This window comes from Polyodon spathula, chromosome 40, assembly GCF_017654505.1.
Source record: "Polyodon spathula isolate WHYD16114869_AA chromosome 40, ASM1765450v1, whole genome shotgun sequence".
NCBI classification, from domain to species: domain Eukaryota; kingdom Metazoa; phylum Chordata; class Actinopteri; order Acipenseriformes; family Polyodontidae; genus Polyodon; species Polyodon spathula.
This window is the reverse complement of record NC_054573.1, coordinates 3,381,488-3,403,888: the sequence shown is the minus strand read 5'-3', so window position 1 is coordinate 3,403,888 and position 22,401 is coordinate 3,381,488. Positions and strand designations below refer to the sequence as shown.

The 22,401-nt window shown below is 40.5% G+C and overlaps 1 protein-coding gene across 1 annotated transcript in view; it reads left to right on the top strand.

Moving 5' to 3' along the window:
• The first annotated feature begins 18,498 nt into the window (after positions 1–18,498).
• itpkcb (inositol-trisphosphate 3-kinase Cb) overlaps positions 18,499–22,401 on the top strand; it is a 46,078-nt gene continuing 42,175 nt past the window's right edge. Inside the window, exon 1 of the mRNA XM_041236361.1 lies at positions 18,499–18,594. The gene's annotated coding sequence lies outside the window, so the exon portion shown is untranslated. The remainder of the gene's footprint in view (positions 18,595–22,401) is intronic.

Sequence of the window (22,401 nt, the reverse complement as noted above, 5' to 3'; positions counted from 1 at the left end):
GGGCCGAGGGGGGAGTCAATAAGGGGGCGCGACTAGGACTAAAGGGCCAGTTCTTTTTTTTAAAAAGATAGAACATTTTAATGTAAATCGCATATTCTTTCCAAGATTTAACCAAATAAAAATGTCCAGATTTAGCTAAATACATAAATGTTAACAAACACCTTCGTAAAAGTCGGAGTGCAAGCGCAGCTCTGCGGCATACAATGTGTAATCAAACGCGTCAACGAGGGTGGGCTTGCATCTAAAGGGCTGTGGGCACACACGAGTGACGCGGGAGAGCGAGTAAAAAATAACGAAAACTATTGATTTAAATGGGTAAGGCACACCTCAAGCGAAACGAGCGGCGCAAATGAATTGTGCAAATATATCTGTGTATCTTTGTAGGCACATTTTTTGTTATTTTATTATGTGAGTACAAAGTTCAAACCACGTCTGTTTGAAGATGAGTCTGTTTAAAGAGGAGGCCGACTTTATATGTAATGTAGAACCGTTACATTCAAATGCACAAGTGAGCAAACATGGAATTCAATACAGTGGAAAAATAAGAATGTGGCAAAAGACACGTTGCTGTGGTCAGTTTTGATTGGCTGTGTGGGTGGAGCTAAATCTATTCACCCATCACATTGAAACACATCAGCAGGATTTATGCACTGTCTTCAAATGTCAGCTGCTAATTCTGTTTGAGTGAAAGTCTTTGTTGTGACAGTAAAATGGGTTTGGTGTCTCAGTCTAGCCCACCTATGTTGGATTATTGTAATCCACCAATAAACCCCAGCACGCAAACCCTGGGCATTGACAGAGGACACAGTTGGAAATTCAGTGGAGATAGGCTAAGGACAGAGGGAAGGAGACCCACACAGTTGAGGCAGGATCACTGGATAAGACCTGACTTGACAAAGATCAGTCCTGTCGGGACTGGCAGAGGGCCGATGCTGGTTCTCATGGTGTTGATGCAGGTCAGTTTCCTGCAGACCAGCTCCTTCAACAGAGTGTAGCCACATGACTCAGCTCTCCTGGCAGTCCCACACTTTCCAAAGAAGGGCTTTTTGTTTACCAGGCCCCTATGACATCCCACAGAATGTCGAGTAATGCGTTTTGTTTTTCGTTGAAAGAAGGCCTGGGAACCGGCTGCTGGTATTTAGTTAATTAGATTTCAAAGCGATAAAAGCCTTGTAATAGCTGACCGTGCGTAGCATAGCAACGTGCAGTAAAGCACAGTGAAATAAAGTACTGAAATTCAAACATGCACTGCCTTTAACATGTAGTGAAGCACGGAGAGGGTAATGCGCCAGTCCCTTCTCAAAGTTCACTGCTTTGGTATCTCCCCTGCTAAAGCACAGTAAAGTGAAACACAGAAGACAGTGAACCAGCCCCTTAAATTAACGGCTTCGTCATGTTATGGTAAAAGCACAACACAGTGTAGTAAAGGGCAGGGGACATCCTAAAACGATGTGAAAAAACCTCTTCAATGTGGCTTAATGTGAAAACAAGTTCAATTCAAACCAAACCCCCTAGATACTTTGCAAATGGCAATCCCAGCACTTTCCAATACAAAAAAAAAAAGAAAAGGATTTTCATTATCATACACAATAATCACGTTAAACCCTACAACAAAACACCGGCTCAAAGCTGAGCTCAGTGTGAAAAAAACGCTTGGCTTAGAACCGATCCCCATAGAAACCACATGTAATAAGCTTAACACTTCCCAGTGCTTCTCCAAAAGGTGGGGTTGTCATGAACACAAAGTAATTAAACCCTACATATACGTGCTTACAGTGAGCACATGCGCCACGTTACACGTTTTTCACGTTACGCGTTTTAGGGTGCTCCAAGCACAGAACGACCCCCAATCTAAAAGTTTACCGCCAGCCCGGTAACCAGCAGCCGAGACTCGGTACGATCTGCCCGGAGGATAGCTCCTTGCGCGGAAGGAATTGGCTTTTACCATCACGCCATGGAACCGTTTTGTTAAATTTTAATAGCATATATTCTACACAGTTAAACAAAACTCAGAAATATCGCTCCCGTGTGCAAAATGCTGAGGCGCTGTTTTGCATTTATGATTGCATTCTTACAGGTCGGCTAAAAAAACTCGTAACACAAGTCTATTCCTACCCAGAGAGTAAAACAAGAGGCTAGCTATTGTATATCAAGTTTCTATGCATGTACACGTTTTAGACTAGTTTGAATCACTGCTACTTTTACGTTTGTCGTCACACCATTGACAATAGTAATACATATAAATACATGTAGAAAATACAGTTAAGAATATACAAATAACAACAGAATAGAAATGAATATAAAGTTGTTACACAAACGTAATGAACAAGTAAATAAACAAATCCGTCTATTCCATTAACGGAGTTTGTAAATTACAAGCTGTGAAATGTCCTCATTGTAAAATGTCACTGTGTAATAATGAATGAGATAAAACAATGCTACCTTAACCACACTATTAATGGCCGTTGTTCTAACCATTTACTTCTACAACTAAAGGTTGAAGAGCAGTGTTCGTTCAAACAGACATGTTCCTTTAAGACAGATGCAATTTGTGATAAAGCATTACAGACTCCATTAGAATATCTTCCAATAATAACAACAATACAGTATATACGATCTGGACAGTAAGGGTTGTTTAAATATTTAGTAAACTAATTATCAGTACTTTATGAAGACAAGCACTGGATTTAAATACAAGCAAACAGCAAGTTTTTTTTTTTTTTAAACGATAATGTAGGTCACTATTTCATGTATTCTGCACTTTCCACTGTATTTAATGTATTATGCATTGTTTTTTTTTTGTTTTGTTTTTTTTTTACTGTATATCATGCATTATGTACGTCATGCGTAAAGATTTCACAAATTGTTTAATAATACCTAAGAGAACAACAATAACGTAGAACACTTTGCGAACGATACTTTCCGTGATATATTTTATTTCTAACTATCTAACTAACTAACTGAACTAGTAATGGAGGTCGTTACCTCCATATCTAATATCCGTTTAAAGTAAAAATCGTGACTTTACATAGAGTCCTTTTCGTTCGAAAAGCAACTTCAACATCAGAACGTTTTTACATTGTAAATGCTTATAGCTAAATATCGATTTGATAATTATACGTGCGTGTCCTTTCGATGTCACGCGCGCGTTTGTGTGTGTGTGTGCGTGTCTAGCCATATATATATATATATATATTAATGTTTATAAATGCAAATTACACTTATTTCCGTTTCAGTAATGTGTCGAGGCTTATCATTACTAAAACACTTTGCATACTTTTAGATGAAAAGGACTTGGGGTAGTAGTGGATGAATCTCTTAAGTCAACTAGACAGTGGAGAAGCTATAAAAAAGGCAAATAGAATGTTAGCTTATATAGCCAAGACTGTTGAATTCAAATCTAGAGAAGTTCTATTAAAATTATACAATGCACTGGTATGACCACATCTAGAATACTGGTGCAGCTCTGGTCCCCATTATCATAAGAAAGACGTTGAGGCATTGGAGAGATCTCAGAGGAGAGCAACACGATTAATTCCAGGACTGAGGGGCATGTTATATGAGGATAGGCTGAAAGAGCTGAATCTGTAGAGCCTAGAAAGCAGGAGAACCAGAGGCAACTTAATAGAGATATTTACAGCTGTCAAGGAGTTTAACAAAGTAACTGCTAAGAATTATTTTCACAGGTCACAGAGAGCAGGACCAGGGGCCCTGGGTGGAAGCTGAAGAAGGGCATATTCAGAACTAAGGGGAGAAGGAGCTTTTTTACAGAAAGGGTGGTGATGCATTGGAACAGGCTGCCGGACAGAGCTGTAGAAGCAGAGACTATCAGATCCTTCAAGAACTGGATGCTGTCATGAACAATACTGTATAACCTCTCTGCGACCACAATAAAATCTTTAGCTGCCTGGAGGAAGGACAGTCCGTTCAGCCACGAATTCCCAGAGGTCTCACTTCATCAGTTGTTTTGTTCTCTATTACTCTGAATAGCATGGCAATGCTTTTTGTTCAGTGTGGGTTTCCATAGTGTTTGGGAATGAGCTCCTGCTGTGTGGGTTACCTAGGAGACAGAGTGGTTGTTATGATGACTACGCTGATAGATTAAAATATCCTTGGTTTAACCAGGTTTTATATTAAGCTTTCTTCTCGGACCTGATCCCTCGAACTTCAAACAATGAATTTTATTGCAGCGTGAGTAAACCCTTGCCCGTGTTCTGCATTCAACACCCATTTTGTACATTATTTATTTCACATCAGTTTCAATCAATTATCAACACTGACTATTACGTTTCATGTCTAAACTCATAATCACGCTACTATTGTTTAAAATTATAATTATGGAGTGTGTAGTATGTTTGAAAAAAACAAAATAAAGGCACTCTAGTCGTGGAGTGTGAAGGACAGGGTCTCTCAGTGGAGTGTGAGGGACAGGGTTTCTCAGTGGAGTGTGAGGGACAGGGTCTTTCAGTGTAGTGTGAGGGACAGGGTTTCTCAGTAGAGTGTAAGGGACAGGGTCTCTCAGTGGAGTGTGAGGGACAGGGTTTCTCAGTGGAGTGTGAGGGACAGTGTTTCTCAGTGGAGTGTGAGGGACAGGGTTTCTCAGTGGAGTGTGAGGGACAGGGTTTCTCAGTGGAGTGTGAGGGACAGGGTTTCTCAGTGGAGTGTGAGGGACAGGGTCTCTCAGTGGAGTGTGAAGGACAGGGTTTCTCAGTGGAGTGTGAGGGACAGGGTTTCTCAGTGGAGTGTGAGGGACAGGGTTTCTCAGTGGACAGTGTGAGGGACAGGGTTTCCCAGTGGACAGTGTAAGGGACAGGTTTTCCCATTGGACAGTGTGAGGGACATGGTTTCTCAGTGGACAGTGTGAGGGACAGGGTTTCTCAGTGGAGTGTGAGGGACAGGGTTTCTCAGTGGAGTGTGAAGGACAGGGTTTCTCAGTGGTGTGTGAGACAGGGTTTCTCAGTGGACAGTGTGAGGGACAGGGTTTCTCAGTGGAGAGTGTTAGGGACAGGGTTTCTCAGTGGAGTGTTAGGGACAGGGTTTCTCAGTGGAGAGTGTGAGGGACAGGGTTTCTCAGTGGAGAGTGTGAGGGACAGGGTTTCTCAGTGGAGAGTGTTAGGGACAGGGTTTCTCAGTGGACAGTGTGAGGGACAGGGTTTCTCAGTGGACAGTGTGAGGGACAGGGTTTCTCAGTGGACAGTGTGAGGGACAGGGTTTCTCAGTGGACAGTGTGAGGGACAGGGTTTCTCAGGTTGCATGTCTTACTTCCAGGTTATCTTTTACATTTCTTTTCACCACAGCGGTGTCTTCAGGATCAAAGCATGTCGCTGGCTGAAAGCCTGTCGCTGGCTGAAAGCATGTCGCTGGCTGAAAGCTTGTCACTAGCTGAAAGCATGTCGCTGGCTGAAAGCATGTCATTAAGAGATAGCTGGTTAATGACAGGAAAAAGGCACAGAAGGTGTGGGGGGGGGGGGGGATTTCACTCTCCAGGTAAAATGACCAAGGAAGCACAAGACCACCAGAAAGCAATGCTTGCAAACAGAAGCATGCTCATTTCTAATTGAAAATGCATGCTTGCATTCTTTCAAAACTGTGACTTGCTGGAGAATGAAAGTGCACGATGGGTTCATTGAATTACTGAATCAGCTCAGACCACTTCAGTGTTCGTTTAAAATCACTGTGCTGTGGAGACCGGAAAGTGGGGGCGTGTTTGCTTTCTCCTGTCATTAACCTTAAAGCCTCATTGTTCCCATGGTAGCTGCTTGTGTTTTTCTACATACTCAAACTACCGATTACCTTGTTTGTGAAACTATTGATATGTGGCAACATCTCTCTGAGTACCTTCAAGAACACCTACAGTATATGAAGCACAGACTTGGATGTAAAAGGGGTGGCCCTCACATGGCTGATTAGTCTGTTCCACCTTAACCAGCATGGCTAGGACAGGTAACCCATTCCACACCGGCACCAGAGCGTTTAAAAGGGATCCAAACAAAGCACACAGAAAGAGTACACGGAACTGCAAACGCAAGGCAAAAAGGAAGTTAGAAAGGCCAAGAGAGAAATACAAATGAACATTGCTAAGGGGGCTAAAACCAATTCCAAAATGTTTTTTTCCAATATTACAACAGCAAGAGAACATTCAAAGAGGAGGTTAAATGTCTTAAGAGATACAAACAGCAAAATCATAGATGAAGAAAAAAAAATAGCAAATATATTAAATGATTATTTTTCACAGGTTTTTACAAAGGAGGATACGGACAACATGCCCCACATGTCAACCAGTTTTAAATAACTTTAGCATAACCGAGGCAGAAGTGTTAAATGGACTAGGAGCTCTTAAAATAAACAAATCCCCTGGGCCGGATGAGATCCTCCCAGTAGTACTCAAAGAAATGAAAGAAGTTATTTCTAAACCACTAACCAAGATCATGTAGCAGTCTCTTGACACAGGGTGGTACCGACAGACTGGAAAATTGCAAACGTAATACCGATCCACAAAAAGGGAAACAAAACTGAACCAGGTAATTACAGACCAGTAAACCTGACTTCTATTATATGCAAACTTATGGAAATTATAATAAGATCCAAAATGGAAAATTAACTATATGGTAACAGTATCCTAGGAGACAGACAAGATTCAGAACTGGGCAGACACATGGCAAATGACATTTAATAGAGAAAAGTGTAAGGTACTGCACGCAGGAAATAAAAATGTGCATTATAAATATCATATGGGAGATACTGAAATTAAAGAAGGACTCTATGAAAAAGACCTAGGAGTTTTTGTTGACTCAGAAATGTCTTCATCTAGACAGTGTGGGGAAGCTATAAAAAAAAGGCCAACAAGGTGCTTGTGAAAAGTACTGAATTTAAATCAAGGGAAGTAATATTAAAACAGTACAATGCATTAGTAAGACCTAATTTTGAATATTGTGTTCAGTTCTGGTCACCTCGCTACAAAAAGGATATTGCTGCTCTAGAAAGATTGCAAAGAAGAGCGACCAGAATTATTCCAGGTTTAAAAGACATGTCATGTACAGACAGGCTAAAATAATTGAATCTATTCAGTCTTGAACAAAGAAGACGACGCAGCGACCTAATTCAAGCATTCAAAATTATTTACAATGTCGACCCAAGGGACTTTTTCGACCTGAAAAAAGAAACAAGGACCAGGGGTCATAAATGGAGATTAGACAAAGGGGCATTCAGAACAGAAAATAGGAGGCACTTTTTTACACAGAGAATCGTGAGGGTCTGGAATCAACTCCCCGATAATGTTGTTGAAGCTGACACCCTGGGATCCTTCAAGAAGCTGCTTGATGAGATTCTGGGATCAATAAGCTACTAACAACCAAACAAGCAAGATGGGCCGAATTACCTCCTCTCGTTTGTAAACTATCTTATGTTCACTCTCGGTGTAAAGAACCGTCTCCTAGCCTCTGTGCTAAGCTTAGACTGCACCTAATGTCCAGCTGTGTTCCCTGGTCCTGCTTTCTGTGCTGCGCTTACACTATTGCTTATGGTTCACTCTGTCAACTCCTTTTAAGATTTTATTCTGCTTCTGTGTCATGTTGAGCAACGCTGTCCTCCTGTGTTCAAACACTGTCATTACAACGTGTTTCTTGTCAGATAAAGCAGAGGGTGGGAGCTGCCTGTCACAAGTTCGATACTCCCACGTCAACAGTTTTTATACAAGCTTGGTGTGGCAGGAGGAAAGGGGCAGCCCTGCCGGTGTAATTGGGCGTCAGTTTGGCAGGGATGGGGTTAAATCTATCACCGCCAACAGTCACTGAGTGCTGTGGGGAATGGTCACCTGTAGATACAGGGAGGGAAAACGTTGGAATCTAGTGAAGGCGATTGACCAGCAGGGAGAACGCAGGTGTGCTTGTTTCACAAATGTGTTTTGTTTAAATCTTTTTTTTTTTTTAATTATTTTGGGGGGGGGGGCCTCTTGTAACTTTGTGGGGGGGGGGGGGGGGGGGGGGGTTTGTTTGGCCTGTTTGTTAATAAAGGTGCCGGCCCATTTCACTGCAGCTTCCCGGCCTGAGTCTCATTCCTGACGCCTGTCACATGTGGCTTCCAATTTCACAGCAGCATTTCTGAGGCGAGGTTGTCAGTGCCCTAGGTACGCGTTATGGTTATTTTTTCCAAACAAGTGCCGTTTCAAGTTCTTCTAAAGGCCACAAGATGGCGACATTTTTCCTTTAAGATTATTCTCTACGGAGTTTCAGTCTTACAGACAGTGTTGGAGAAGTTACTTTTCAAGAGCAATCTGTTTGAGTTATACGTTACTTGATTTTTTTTTTTTTTTTTTTTTTAACTATTTACAATAACTTCTAACTTAGTTTATTTATTTATGTATTTATTTATTTTAACTGTTAGTTAGTTACAAATAGTTACTTGTCGGACACAGTTTACGATTTTTTTGGCGAAGCTGCAAGTTGAAATTGAAATGTTTAACCTTTTTGGGACAGCCTGTCTTTGCCAGTGTTGTCCACAAGGTGGAGACATTGACACGCTGTTAATGCGTGCCTGTGCCCGGGCGCGTACGTGTTATTTTCAGTGTTTGAAACGTGTTTGTTAAAACAGTCACTCTTATAACGAAAAGTTGTTGGAATGAGTTGCGCTCTTGCTTAGCCGTCATAGTGAACGAAGCACTCCCGATTGCAGGTTGTTATAACAAAGCGTTTCCCCGAAACAGACAACACCAGGAGCCCTGTGTGACTCTTTGTATATCGATGTGGTTAGCAGTTCTGTGCAAACTCATTTTAATAATAATCTTTACATAGTGCCTTTCATAGTGGCGCACCATAACAAAGCACTTAACAAGACTAGGGTGTGTGAACTATGCATCAGCTGCAGAGTCACTTACAACAACGTCTCACCCAAAAGACGCAGCACAGGGAGGTGAAGTGATTGCTCAGGGTCACACACAGTCACTGGCTGAGCCAGGATTTGAACCAGGGACCTGCTGGTTATTAGCCTGTTTCTTTCACCACTGAACCACACAACCTCTTGCTTCACGGGTGAGGGCAGTGAAACCGAAAGAGGCTGTACACTCAGATCTAGCTTGTTTGAAAGGGTTTACCATCCATTCCTTACCTCTAGAGCATTAACAGCATTCTCTTAGAAGAGTTCAACACAGTACATTCACACAGCCATCGCACAGTTTTCCCATGGCTACACCATGCATTGTACTGTGATTTACGGTACCTCTCTGTGCTTTGCCATGGTTTCACTGTGTTTCATTATACTTTGCTTTTACTGTGGGAAACCATTATAAAGATAATGTCTCACTGGAAATTCCTGGGTGACAGATCAAGGACACAATGCGTGTGTCAGTGCCCTGGAAGCAGTTTGTTACTGACGCTTTAATCCAAGCTTCTCTGGATTGAACGAAGCTTCTCTGGGACCCAGGTTTACGACCCAAGTACATGATTTCACATTAAGCAGGATTGTGTATATGTATCATTTTAAATTTATGGAGATTTTGTGGGTTTTTTTGCAATAATATAAATCTATACTGTAGATTAAAAGTTTAAACCTCTGCTTCCTGGTACCTAAGTACTTCCTGTGCTGTAGGTCACATGGGGTCAATTGCAACAAGCTTGCAGATTCAGTACGGAGCTGTGTACTAAGTTGCATACCAGCTGGTTATGAGTCACTGTTTCATAAAACTTGGCAATATGTGGGATTTTTCATATTTATGCCAGTTAGTAGGATACCACAAGTCTTTAGTCTACACTGGCATGCTCTACCGGGGTCGGAACCTACCTGGGTCAGGACCTGGTGTCATGTGGGTCAAGTATGTGATGTCACACTGCTCTTGAGCAGGTTTGACCTGGGTGACAGACGTAGGTACACAATGCACTTATCAGTGCCCTGGAAGCAGCTTGTTACTGACGCTTTAATCCAAGCTTCGCTGGGACCCAGGTACGACCCAAGTACGTGATTTCACAGTATGCAGGATTGTGACCCGGGTAGCCAGAACCCAGGTCCAGACCCGGGTAGGAGTGCCAGTGTGAAAGGAGCTTTTGTAATGTGTTTTAGTATCCTAGAGGGCAGCAGCAGTCACTTTGGGTTCGTTGCATTTTGGAAACATTTCAATATGCAGCTGGGGATTCTTGAGCTGCCAAGCTCATTGCAATTGGTATTAACTTGCGTGCTGGTTTAGTACCGTCCTCCATACTAGCCACGGGGTCATCCCCAGATAGAACGCTCCTTTCAGTTCATTGCAATTGACCTGTGAGGTCTGATTGCATGTTATTATTATTAGTGTTGTTGTTTTTATCTTAGCATTATTGGTAATATTAGTATTAATATAAAAAATACACTAACATTACAGTCCGATAATAAATGAGCTGTGTTGTTTCTTAGGAGCCAGGAGGTTGGCTCTGTCAACTGAAAGATGTTAAACATTGTACAGGAATGGAAAGTTTTTACTGTTTATTTACTATTAGATATTGTCTAGACATTAAAATAATTCTAATATAAAAGTCATTAGTCTTAACGATGAACCCAAACATTACATAACCGATTAGCAATGTTTGGGTTAATCTAAGAAATACAATAAAAAATAAAAAAAAAACATCTGTCCACTATATACTGGAGTTTGTACTTTTCTAAAATAGATGCCTACCACACACACTGGGTTAAATTGCTTTCAGATTCACTTTCATGTCCCCATCCCCTTCAGCACCGTCTCTCCTGTTATTAACCAACCAGCTGCTGCCCCTCATGACTGACATGCTTTGCAGCCAGTAAAGATGCTTGATCCTGAAGAAAGTGCTGCAGGAAGTGATGGAGGGGATGAGGGGGTTTGGAGGTGGTGAGGGGGTGAGGGGGTTTGGAGGTAGTGAGGGTGTGAGGGGGTTTGGAGGTAGTGAGTGGGTGAGGGGGTTTGGAGGGGGTGAGGGGGTGAGGGGGTTTGGAGATAGTGAGTGGGTGAGGGGGTTTGGAGGGGGTGAGGGGATGAGGTGGTTTGGAGATAGTGAGTGGGTGAGGGGGTTTGGAGGGGGTGACTGCCTTGCATGTTCACAGCCCAGTCAGATCTTCACCCTGTGTTAGAGGGAGAGGGTACAGCGTGAGCATTCAGAGCACACTGCAGGGGTCTGGGGTGTTTGATCTGCTCCACAGTGACATACCCACAAGGAGCGCTCCTGGGCTATTCCATTTAAACAGCAAGCATATTGTAGGGAAAATAATATTTTTAAACCTGAATTAATCAACTGATATCAGAGAATTGCTTTTCCTTAAATAAGCTCCAAATCTGCTTTAAAAAAATAAATAAAATAATCATTCCAGTATGAAAATGGTATTCGATCCTAGAACTGTCAACAATTGTGTATTATAGTATTGTTTTATTATAGCACAGGAATAAGTCATTATAGTCATTACATATTTTTACATTACTCCTGTAAGGTTATCGGATAATATACTTGAAGCTGAAAGTCTTTTTTTCCACGTCTTCATCCATTAGTGCTGAATTTAGAAACACCAAAAGATATAGCTGGAAGGTTATTGGTTAATCTAGTTAGATGTGCACATTTCAAATCAAGCGAATTTGAACAGAAACATGCAAGACATCTAGCTCTGTTTATTTCAAGCCCCCTATATCATGTCTGTGTTTGCAGTTTAATTTCACAAGGTTTGAACTTGTGGTTCACCGCATGAATTAAAAAAAAAGGTGCTCGCCACTCACAGGGCACAGAAAGACCAGTTTGCTACAATGTGGTGAGATCTGAGAATGCAAATTTAACACAAGAAAGTGGGGTGATACAGGCCATATTTTAAAAGTGTTTCCTCCAGCCTTTAATTACTCCTATTTTTTACAAAGAGAAAGCATCATATATTTCAGAGTCAGAAGCTGAGCTGAGATTTGAACCCGAGACCGCTGGGTTATAAGCTTGTTTCTTTAACCACTGGACCTGAAATATACCACTTAGCTGTTAAAATGAACAAGTGCTTTACCTCAAAAAACAAGAGTTCATTAAGGACCTGAGGGGATGTTTTCAGCTCCATGTGCTGTCACAGTGCCTGTAACGTTCAATAAATCACTCTGCTGGATCACTTTGTTTAAACATTGTTTGCTTGGTATTTTTTTTGTCAGCCACAGATAGAAAGGGTTGGTTTTGCTTTGTGTGATTCCCGTCTGTCTTCCAGCTCTCCTGAAACTAAAGCACAAAGCCAATCAGAGAGCACGGTTGTCACTTGCGATTGTCTGCTCTGATGAAGTATGGATTATTATCTGCGATTGTCTGCTCTGATGAAGTATTCATTATATTACCTGCGATTTTCTGCCCGAATGAAGTATTGATTATATATTCTGCGATTGTCTGTTCTGATGGAGTATGGATTATATTATAGGTACATTAACATCTCAAATGTACTAAAACTAACTGATGGACTAATTATGTTTTATACTTACATTGTCTACTGTTAACAGGCAGGCGCTGGACAGAAGGCAATGCTTCTACGAAAACATTATCAAACCCACTGAACACGCTTGAATCTATAAATGACTGGATCAAACCAATCCATGAGCGACCACTGAAAAAAATAACACACTTTCATTCACTTGTCCATTGACTGTCCTTGGCAGACCACAGAAGTCCTGTTGACTGCCTTCCCATGTGGAAACTTTCAATGTGAATTTGCAAACAGCTGAGACGTTCGTGAATTGATTGCCGGTTCTTAATACTTTGGCTGAATCCTGAGATAGGAGGGAGATGTATGCAAAAGTAAGTTTTGAGAACCCAGCGAGGGGTGTGTATTCTGACAGGGGACAGCAGAGAACCGGAGCAGACTGTCCGAGACAAAAGGGAGTGTTTTCTCATTCACGTGCATTGGATTCAGCTGTGTGTTGATTTTTCTTCTTCTTCTAAACAGCATGCAAATCATCCGCCGTGAATATTGCGGTTCAAAAAAAGAACTTAAAAACCCCCTCAGATCTACTGGAACTCCACGTTGAACTTTGTCAGTGTAGTTCTGTATGGTTCTGTAGGACACAGTTTATTATTTATATGGTTGCTAAATTATGGAGACAGTTGCCAATTACCCTCCAGAAATGTCTGGAGTTATCCGACAACTAGATTTTATAAAGCAGCAATAAAAAAAAAAGGTTGAACGACAACTCAATATTTGAGTTAGTCCAATAGATGGACTGGTTAAAACCCATTAATAAATATAATAATAATAATAATAATAATAATAATAATAATAATAATAATAATAATAATAATCAGACCAAAAGAGAAATGCTTACGTCACGAAGTGTTATGACGTTTTGTATTTATTTATTTATTTATTTATTTTTAATACTGATATTTTAAAAGAGCTTGGAATGTTCTAAAACAATGTATCGCTGTTTTAAAATGACGTGAACGGATTGCAAACACAACCGCGCTTACGTCCCTCTGAAACCACAAGCCTATGACCTCGCAATCGTGTGACGTGCGATTGTCCCGCTGCCCGTTTCTCGCTGTGTCGCGACTAGTCGGTGTTGCTTGTTAATATTTAAAGGACGTGGTGCCCCGGTTGCAGTAGCGGGTTTAAGCAACACGCAACCCGTGCAATTGTTTGGCGACACGGACAGCAAGGGCGCCTCTGTTGTGGTGGCTCGGTTACTATAAGAAGCGTGCATTCATCTCAAGTCTACACCAGAATTAATTACTTAGCCTATTAGCTATTTTACTGTTATTTTAAGCTAAAAACGTTAAGATATTTAAAAATGAACTAATTTCGAGACACTACAAACAAAGTTTGTTGACGGGTGCCGTTGTCACGCGAAATTTGGGCCCCCTTGAAATATGTATATATAATACTATTTGTATTTAAAGTGTAAAAAACCTGAAAGAGAAGGCTGGTTTAACAGGTGTTGCTATATCAGTGTAAATGTGATCAGCTACTTGATGCATTTTGTAATACAGGATTATCACAAAATACAAGAGGCCTAGCGTGTGTGCTTGCACAAGATTCTCTTAATGGCTGCGTTTGCAACAGAAAAGGTAATAGAGCCATAACTGTCTGTCTCATTGACATCCCCCCATAAAACAGCTACATGAAATATTGATCGATCGGTTATAGCTATAATTGCAGACTCGAAATCACAAAAGGGTCAGTTCTAGCAGTCTGTGTGTGTGTGTGTGTGTGTTTTGCCATTGCTGTAGTAAAATGCAATACATTTAATAGTGTCGTTGTTGCCCTGTTTGAAAGTCGTGGTATCTTAGAGCAGTATTACTGGTATTACGAGCCCCGGAATCGAGCTTTGCATGGGCCACCGCGGGACAAGCGGTGCCGCTGAGCAGCTGGAAAGAGCTTTACCGGTGACCTCATGTTTTTCAAAGCCCCAGTGGTGTTCTGGATCCGGCTGGATTCACACCCCAGGTTCCAGTGATCTCATCTCAATACCACAGCCGGATATACAGGCTGGTGTTCATTTAAAAGCTCATGCAAATCTCTGGCCCTCATCCTGACTGTCTTTAAACTGGTCACTCTAATTTGCCTATTAAGAAAAAAAAAACAAAAAACTTATGAACCTATTTTTCAATCAGATGAAACTCAGAGCCCTGGGTAAAGTCAGTATCAAAGAACCCACTGTTTTAGAGATCAAATCTGCAAACTTACTGAAAAGAGCTTATTCAGTCTTTACAAGAGAATCACTTAACCGGGAACTTTCCAGGATAGCATCACTGGAGATCTCTCCTCTCTTTAATAGATGATTTATTTTATTGAGGAGAGATTTGTTTTTTTACTGTTATATGTTTGAATTATACTAAATCATTCAAAATTGTAAAATATTCAGATATTAAATCATGAAAGAATATTTCAACATAAAAGCACCCTGGCACTAGTAATAATCAAAATGTTTGTCATTGACTTTACAAAGGTAATTTTATAATTTCTGAATAAGGTATAATTATGGATGAAGGACGAAAATACAACTAGTATAACCTTAATGACAGCCTTTTTTACCAGTAGTTTTATCAGTGTTGTAGGCTACTTAGCAACCTGCCTTCTCTCCTCCCCATGTAAATTTAATAGACGTGTGCCTTCTCTTGAGATTCCTACTGATTCCAGAACACTGCCATGTCATTTTATTTATTCAACCAGCACATTTACCCATTGAAACCGGGGCCTCGTTTACAAGGGGGTCCTGGAAAACCATGAAAGGACAAACAACACATGGAAGAAGGAACCTGTGAGAATTACGGGATGATTCTGTCAGCTACTGTTGCTTTACAACAGCCAACTGGAAGCAGAGGGAGACCCTGCTCTTGCTGATGTCAGTGCAGAGGGAGACCCTGCTCCTGTGTGATGTCAGTGCAGAGGGAGACCCTGCTCCTGTGTGATGTCAGTGCAGAGGGAGACCCTGCTCCTGTCTGATGTCAGTGCAGAGGGAGACCCTGTCAGTGCAGAGGGAGACCCTGATCCTGTGTGATGTCAGTGTGTGAGAGGGAGACCCTGCTCCTGTGTGATGTCAGTGCAGAGGGAGACCCTGCTCCTGTGTGATGTCAGTGCAGAGGGAGACCCTGCTCCTGTGTGATGTCAGTGCAGAGGGAGACCCTGATCCTGTGTGATGTCAGTGCAGAGGGAGACCCTGATCCTCTGTGATGTCAGTGCAGAGGGAGACCCTGCTCCTGCGTGATGTCAGTGCAGAGGGAGACCCTGCTCCTGCGTGATGTCAGTGCAGAGGGAGACCCTGCTCCTGTGTGATGTCAGTGCAGAGGCATGCAGTTATAGGGTACAAGACAGGACTTACAATTTACTCTCAGCATGGACTAACCGTGAATGAACCCAATTAGTGAATTATCAAATGGCGAATATTATAAATGACCCTTACATGAATAGATTTTTGTTTTGATATACAGTTTATTAAACAGCTGGATGAAAGGTGATAGTGTATTGAATTGTTTTCCTCAGTTTAATACACTGGGAATAAAAATCAATGGGATTTTCCAAGCCTTTCTGTGCTGTAGACAATAATCCCCGACACACAGGAAATTTTACCAGCAGTTCGGAATGTGTGTCACTTCCATATACTTCAATATAAATAATACATTGAAGATTATATTTCTTTATTGCTTTGTGCTATCATTGGAGTAACCAAGGCTTTGAAAGTATTTCTTTCTTGTCATGATCGATGTAACCACAGTCTCACAAGAGCCCTGTTTTCTTTCTGTCATCAACTTCTTCATTTTTACAGCACAATACAATGAGTTCCTTATTCAAGGCAACTGCAAAGGCAAGGTGAGGTTTTCTCATAGATTCAAGAGTTTCAGAATAGGGGGAGAATGACTTGTTTCCCGAATAATCAAGTTAAAAATTGAAGTCACTTAAAAACAATATTAAAATAAAATCAGGTATTGGATTTATTAATATATTTATATGCTGGTGTGGTGCTCTTTTTATGAACGTACAGTTTTGTAGCGCTGTGTTCACTACTTTTAAAAACGGCTTGTCATTTTTCAAAACTATAATGAACTGCAACTGAAACCACACATTTCACAATTGTAACAGTTGAATACTGTACCAGCATTGCTGGTTCGCTGCTGGTATCCACTTCAAACACACACAGCATTACTGTGCTGCTGCTGCCACTTTCACTTTGAAGCCTGCGCTTGGTTGTCTGACAGTTTCGGAGGTTGACTGCCACTTTTCCATTTTAGAAGATATTTTCATTTCCACATAACAACAGCATCTTTGAAAGAGGAAGCAGCTTCAAATCTCATTTTACTTTTTTTTTTTTCATTTCATTCGGAGTGGTCCTGGGTTCTGTTGCTCCTGTATCCAGCAATTAACATTTTTCTGGAAATCTGTCTCTGAGCTCATCTGAAGAATCTGGGACTAAACAAACTTTCTCCTCCCATTCATATCATGTGACAATGTGACCTTTCAACCCTGCCAGCCCCACCAGCTCTACATTTACAAGGAGAGTGGTCTGGCAGAGGTGAAAGGTCACATTGTCAATAACCATATAACCTAAGCTACATATTTCTATGGCAGACAACTAGAACTGAAGATGGGTGCAAATTTGGTACTATGGCACTAGATTTCAGTGCCAGGGTACCTCGTATAGCCCCAGCAACATTCAATTCTGGCGCCAGTAGACATTTTAAGTTTATTTTTTAACAAACATCCTTAGCATGATATAAATATGGGTGTGATTAGATATGGGGGTACATTTTTTTTATAAATATTTACTGTAACATAAAACACCAAAAATTAATTGAAGAGCCAGGGGCTTGATTAGGGTTAGGGTTTGATCAGTTAGCTCCAGTTGGCTCTCTAGTGTTAAACTTTCAAAACAGTTAGCACCAATTTTTAAAACGATTTGCACCTTAGCAAAGTCTTGTGAAAGAATATAGTTTTTGAGTAATGTCAATATCAACCACTCAGAATGACTGCTAAACATCATAGACAATGTGGGGAAGCTATAAAAAAAGGCCAACGAAATGCTCTGATATTTTGTGAAAAGTGTTGAATTTAAATCAAGGGAAGTAATGCTAGAACATTACAATGCATTAGTAAGACCTCATCTAGAATATTGTGTCCAGTTCTGGTCACCTCACTACAAAAAGGACATTGCTGCTCTAGAAAGAGTGCAGAGAAGAGCGAATAGAATTATCCCAGGTTTAAAAGGCATGTCACATGCAGACAGGCTAAAATAATTGAATCTATTCAGTCTTGAACAAAGAAGACCTTTTAGAATTCTAAAAGGTATTGACAATGTTGACCCAAGGAACTTTTTCACCCTGAAAAAAGAAACAAGGACCAGGGGTCACAAGTGGAGATTAGATAAAGGGGCATTCAGAACAGAAAATAGGAGGCACTTTTTTACACAGAGAATCGTGAGGGTCTGGAATCAACTCCCCGGTAATGTTGTCGAAGCTGACACCCTGGGATCCTCCAAGAAGCTGCTTGATGAGATTCTGGGATCAACAAGCTACTAACAACCAAACGAGCAAGATGGGTCGAATTACCTCCTCTCGTTTGTAAACTTTCTTATGTTCTTATAATAAGGGTAGTTAAAAAAAAAAATTAAAAATACAAATCAGAAGCTACTTAAACACAGCTGAAATGAAATAGTTAATAATAGCTTATCATTATATCTGTAGGCAGTAAAGAGCTTTAAATAAAGACTACTAAAAAATGTGCTTAAAAAATACTAGATTTTTCTCCGCTTTATTACGTAGAAATGTGTTACCGTTACTTGACCATAAAATGTATGTTGAAACAGTACAAAGCAATCATTTCAATATATACTGGCGTAAGTAGGCAGCTGGGTAAATGTGAAATAAATAAATAAATATAAATAAAGCCAAATATAGCAGTTTCCATGGGGCGGGCAAGCTTTCTGCAGAAGTTTTCCTTGTGTGGCTACTCTGAATACTAGAAGTGGGAGTGAGAGGAAGGATGACGTCATTCGTGTGGTTGGCTGGAGGTGCCGTTGCCAGACGACTCGGTTTTAAGTGCTCACTGTCTCTCTTGCTGCGCCTGGGTGTCCTGCATTTTCAGTGGCTGTTTAAATGCCCTGTATTACAGAGCTGCTGCGTGCTTTTGAACTTCACAGGGATCCTGGAAAGTCGAATTTAGGTAAGGAGAACTCTGTAAACCACGTCATTTCTCGGTAGTGTTATCAGGAAGGTTTTTTTTTTTTTTTTTAATTTTTTTGCGTGTGCTTTGAACTTGTAGCTGTTGGTGAGAAAGTTGCGCATCGTTATTGGTACAATATAGCTTTAACTGTAGGCTACACTAGTCCAAAAGCAGAGGTCTATATTCAGTACAAATCTAGAGTAGGAATATACACTGCGCCCGGCTCTAATTTATTATCAATCACATTCAATTATCAATTAATTGAATGAACACTTTCTTCATCAACCAAATACGCAAGAGTAATACCGACAAGCGAAACGTTCCGCTCCCCAGGCGGCGGCTGTTCTTTTAGTCCCAGATTTGTTGCGCATTTGAAATGCATCTTACCACAGTGATGCGCACACCCGTTCTACTGTATATCTGTTACTATGCAGTTCATTTACAACCCATTCCCTTTACCTAAAACGTGAGGGCAATAAAATGTAATCATTTTAACAGCTTTTGAAGTACTAAAACTACCGATGAAGGGCCAGAAAGTCATACATCTATAGCAGGGGTCTCCAACCCTGGTCCTGGAGAGACACTGTGGCCTGCTGCTTTTCGTTTCAACCAATCTGTTACTTAATTGAACCGATTATTGGCTTAATTACTCAGGATTATCTTTAGCCACTGCTAATGTAAGGACACCTAGAAAACCTTGTGGATAGGGGCTCGCCAGGACCAGGTTTGGAGACCCCTGATCTATAGGATGCGGAAAGCACCAAAACTTGAACCATGCAAGGTCAGAAAGTGGTATGTCAGATTTTGGTACATGTGCAATCAATTACTGTAATCATAAGGTTTGCAGTAACATTTTAAAGCAAATCGAGTTAATTAATATTTTATATATATATATAAAATTTTTTTTTTTTGCAAATTACTGGAACCAGACAACCAGTTTCTCTTAAAAAAACAATTCATGCTGCTCAAGCCAAAATGATACGCCACTTCAAAGTTGCACAAGTAAGCATATTTACAAGACCTAGGGTATTGCAGATGATAAATATTTGCACATTACTTTCTTAATGGTGAGAAAATATGATTAATTAAAAACGATGTAAAAGTATATAGTGTGAAACACTGAGGCAAGGGTGCTTTTTTTGATTTCAGCGGTATTTATCATGCATTATTAGCGACTTAATTTTAAATACAGCGGGATAAGTTTGGATGATAAGTAGCAGACATTGTGTGTATTCCAGTGTTTAACGAACTCCTATGTTATGAAAGAGGTAAAGCACATGGCCATTTTACAAACTGACTAAGTTATACTGCATATTTAATATCCTCTGTGTGTTGTGCATCTCATTTTGTAACATGTACGTGCATTTAAAAAAAAAAAAAAAAAATTAAGGACTGGAGGAAACTCTTTGAAAATAAGGCCCCTGATGTTTCAAAATGAAAATACTTGATTTAGCGTTCGAGGGTTTCTGTCCAAACTGCATATTTGACACACATTAACACATCGCCCGTGCGTTATCAAAACATTTCAAATAACATTTGAGTCTGTGTCCTCTGACCTATACGGGTTTGTAACCTTGGTGTTCTTCTGTAGGGTTCACATCATTAGCACTGCCAAGTGCCAGGAAGTGTTTTAGGTTACCATTCCTCTTTTAGGTGCTGTGAAAGCTGGAGGTGTTTGGTAATGATTCAGCAGTGCCACAGCTACCTAAGAGAGTTCAGAGAAACAGACAGGCCGCTCTGCCAAGGGCCAGGTTGTTTTGACAGTTTAGCTGCCTGTTCTCGTGAGTGATACTAAAGATGAGCCCTCTCCCACTGTGGGTTACTCACGAAATGGCGTTTCCTTCATTCAGTGTCTCGCAGCGTCTAATGAGTTCATTTAAATGTGGTTTATTAAAAAATATAGACTTGCACAGCTCTTTTGTCATGTCTGTGCTGTGAATAAAGCTTGCTTGGGGTCAAAACAATGACACGTAGCCACCCACAAGCAAGCAAGCTGTAAAACATACATGATTAACAGTGCAAGAATTACAAAGAAGCAGTGAACTAAGGAACTCAAGTGATTGTTGTGAGAGACAAATTAAATATAACACACTCAAGGATAGTGCTAAAAGAAAAGGGTTATTATTGTTGAAACTTTGTCAAAGATTGTTTATGGATTCTTTTAGCGTTAGGAGAAATGAATGTACTGATATTTTGAACAAGTTTTTTTTTTTTTTTTATCTAATAAAGTGTTTAAGTTTTCAATATTATTGGATGAAAGGATATTCTCGCTGAAACTGGCCAAGCACCTTTATCACAAGTTATCGAGAGTCAAGGGAGGTGTAGGAGGCAGCTGTCATGTTATTACTAGTCACACACCCTTTTCTCATTTTGTTTCTTATGCTAGCTTTCTAAAATAGGCATTCCGTTGTTCTCCCAACAGTTAAGATTGAATGAAAGAGCAAGCAGAGGGCTTCCAAAAAATATAATGTGGCACGTCATCACGTGCTGCTGCAACTGTTTAAATAACGTACCTGTCACTTCTTTTCATTAACATCCTGACAGCTTTTTACACTGATAACAAGCTCTTTTCAAAGCGGCCACACTGGTGCACTGGGGTTTGAGATCTATCCGCAGGAAAAGCGATTAAAATGAAATAAATAAAATAAAAACTTGAATGCTTTGGCTTTTCTGTTCCGTACCACATCATGTTACCTGTTTGACAGTGCGAGCAGTAATCCTTACGCTGTCGCTGCACTAGAGCGGACATTTTGAAAAGAGCTTTGAAACAGACTTTAAAGTTAGAAGTGTAAAAAGTTGTCGGGACAGTGAAAATAAGTTACAGGTGTAACGGTATGTTTTTCTGAACCCCTCTATTTACTCTTTTAAAGTAATTTTGTAACCCTCTGTTTAATTACTTGACCGGACTCCCCAGGCATCTCTCTATTGACAAACCAAATGTTTGCAGAAAAAGCCTTAGATGATTCTCAGAAACATGTTTTATTGCTCAATATTATTTTTCAGTCTAATAATCAAGTCAAATAAGAAATTATCAATGATACCACGATATAGTGATTGTGCCAACCCTTGTGCAAGTCATTGTTACATGTGCATTTGATGGATATAGGTCAGTTTCACTACACTTGTATATGCAGCTGTCAGTGACATTCAAATTACAGAGCAAGTAAGAAACAAAGGTGTGCTCTAACAGTGAGGTTTTTAATTGGGAGTATTTCCCTGGAAGTGCTTATCTTTTATTTAGCAGTTATATGCTTTCCACTTTTATAATGCATTTGATACTAAGCCTGTGTTGCTGTTATAAGGTTTGTTTTAGATAGTTTGATAGGGTTTAAGCTGAAGGCTTCGAAACACCCTCCACTCTTCCAAATGAAAAAAGCAGAGGTTTTGAAAAAGACCAGGACATTTCTTTGTATGCGTGGCATTGTATCTGATGACTGATGAACCATCTGAGCCAGAACTGTCCAGCGTTTGAAAGAGAAAGAGAGAGAGAGATAGAGAGAGAGAGAGAGAGTTCTTTGCCACCTCCAGGACTTTTTCCACTGTGTAAAATTCTTGTGTAAAAGAACAGATACTCCAAACCACAGGTAGGACATAAAACCGGACAGCGCCTGTATATTTATTGATTTACAAACTAAACAAACAAGGGAGTCCTAACTAAGCTTATATCTGCTGTCTACCGGTTACCAAAACAAATACACTTCACAAGTGTCACGATACCTTTTCAGGTCTGACCACGCAGGAATCCTTCAGATGTTACTCTTAACACAGACACAGACCAGACATTCTGACCTGCTTATATACCTGCAT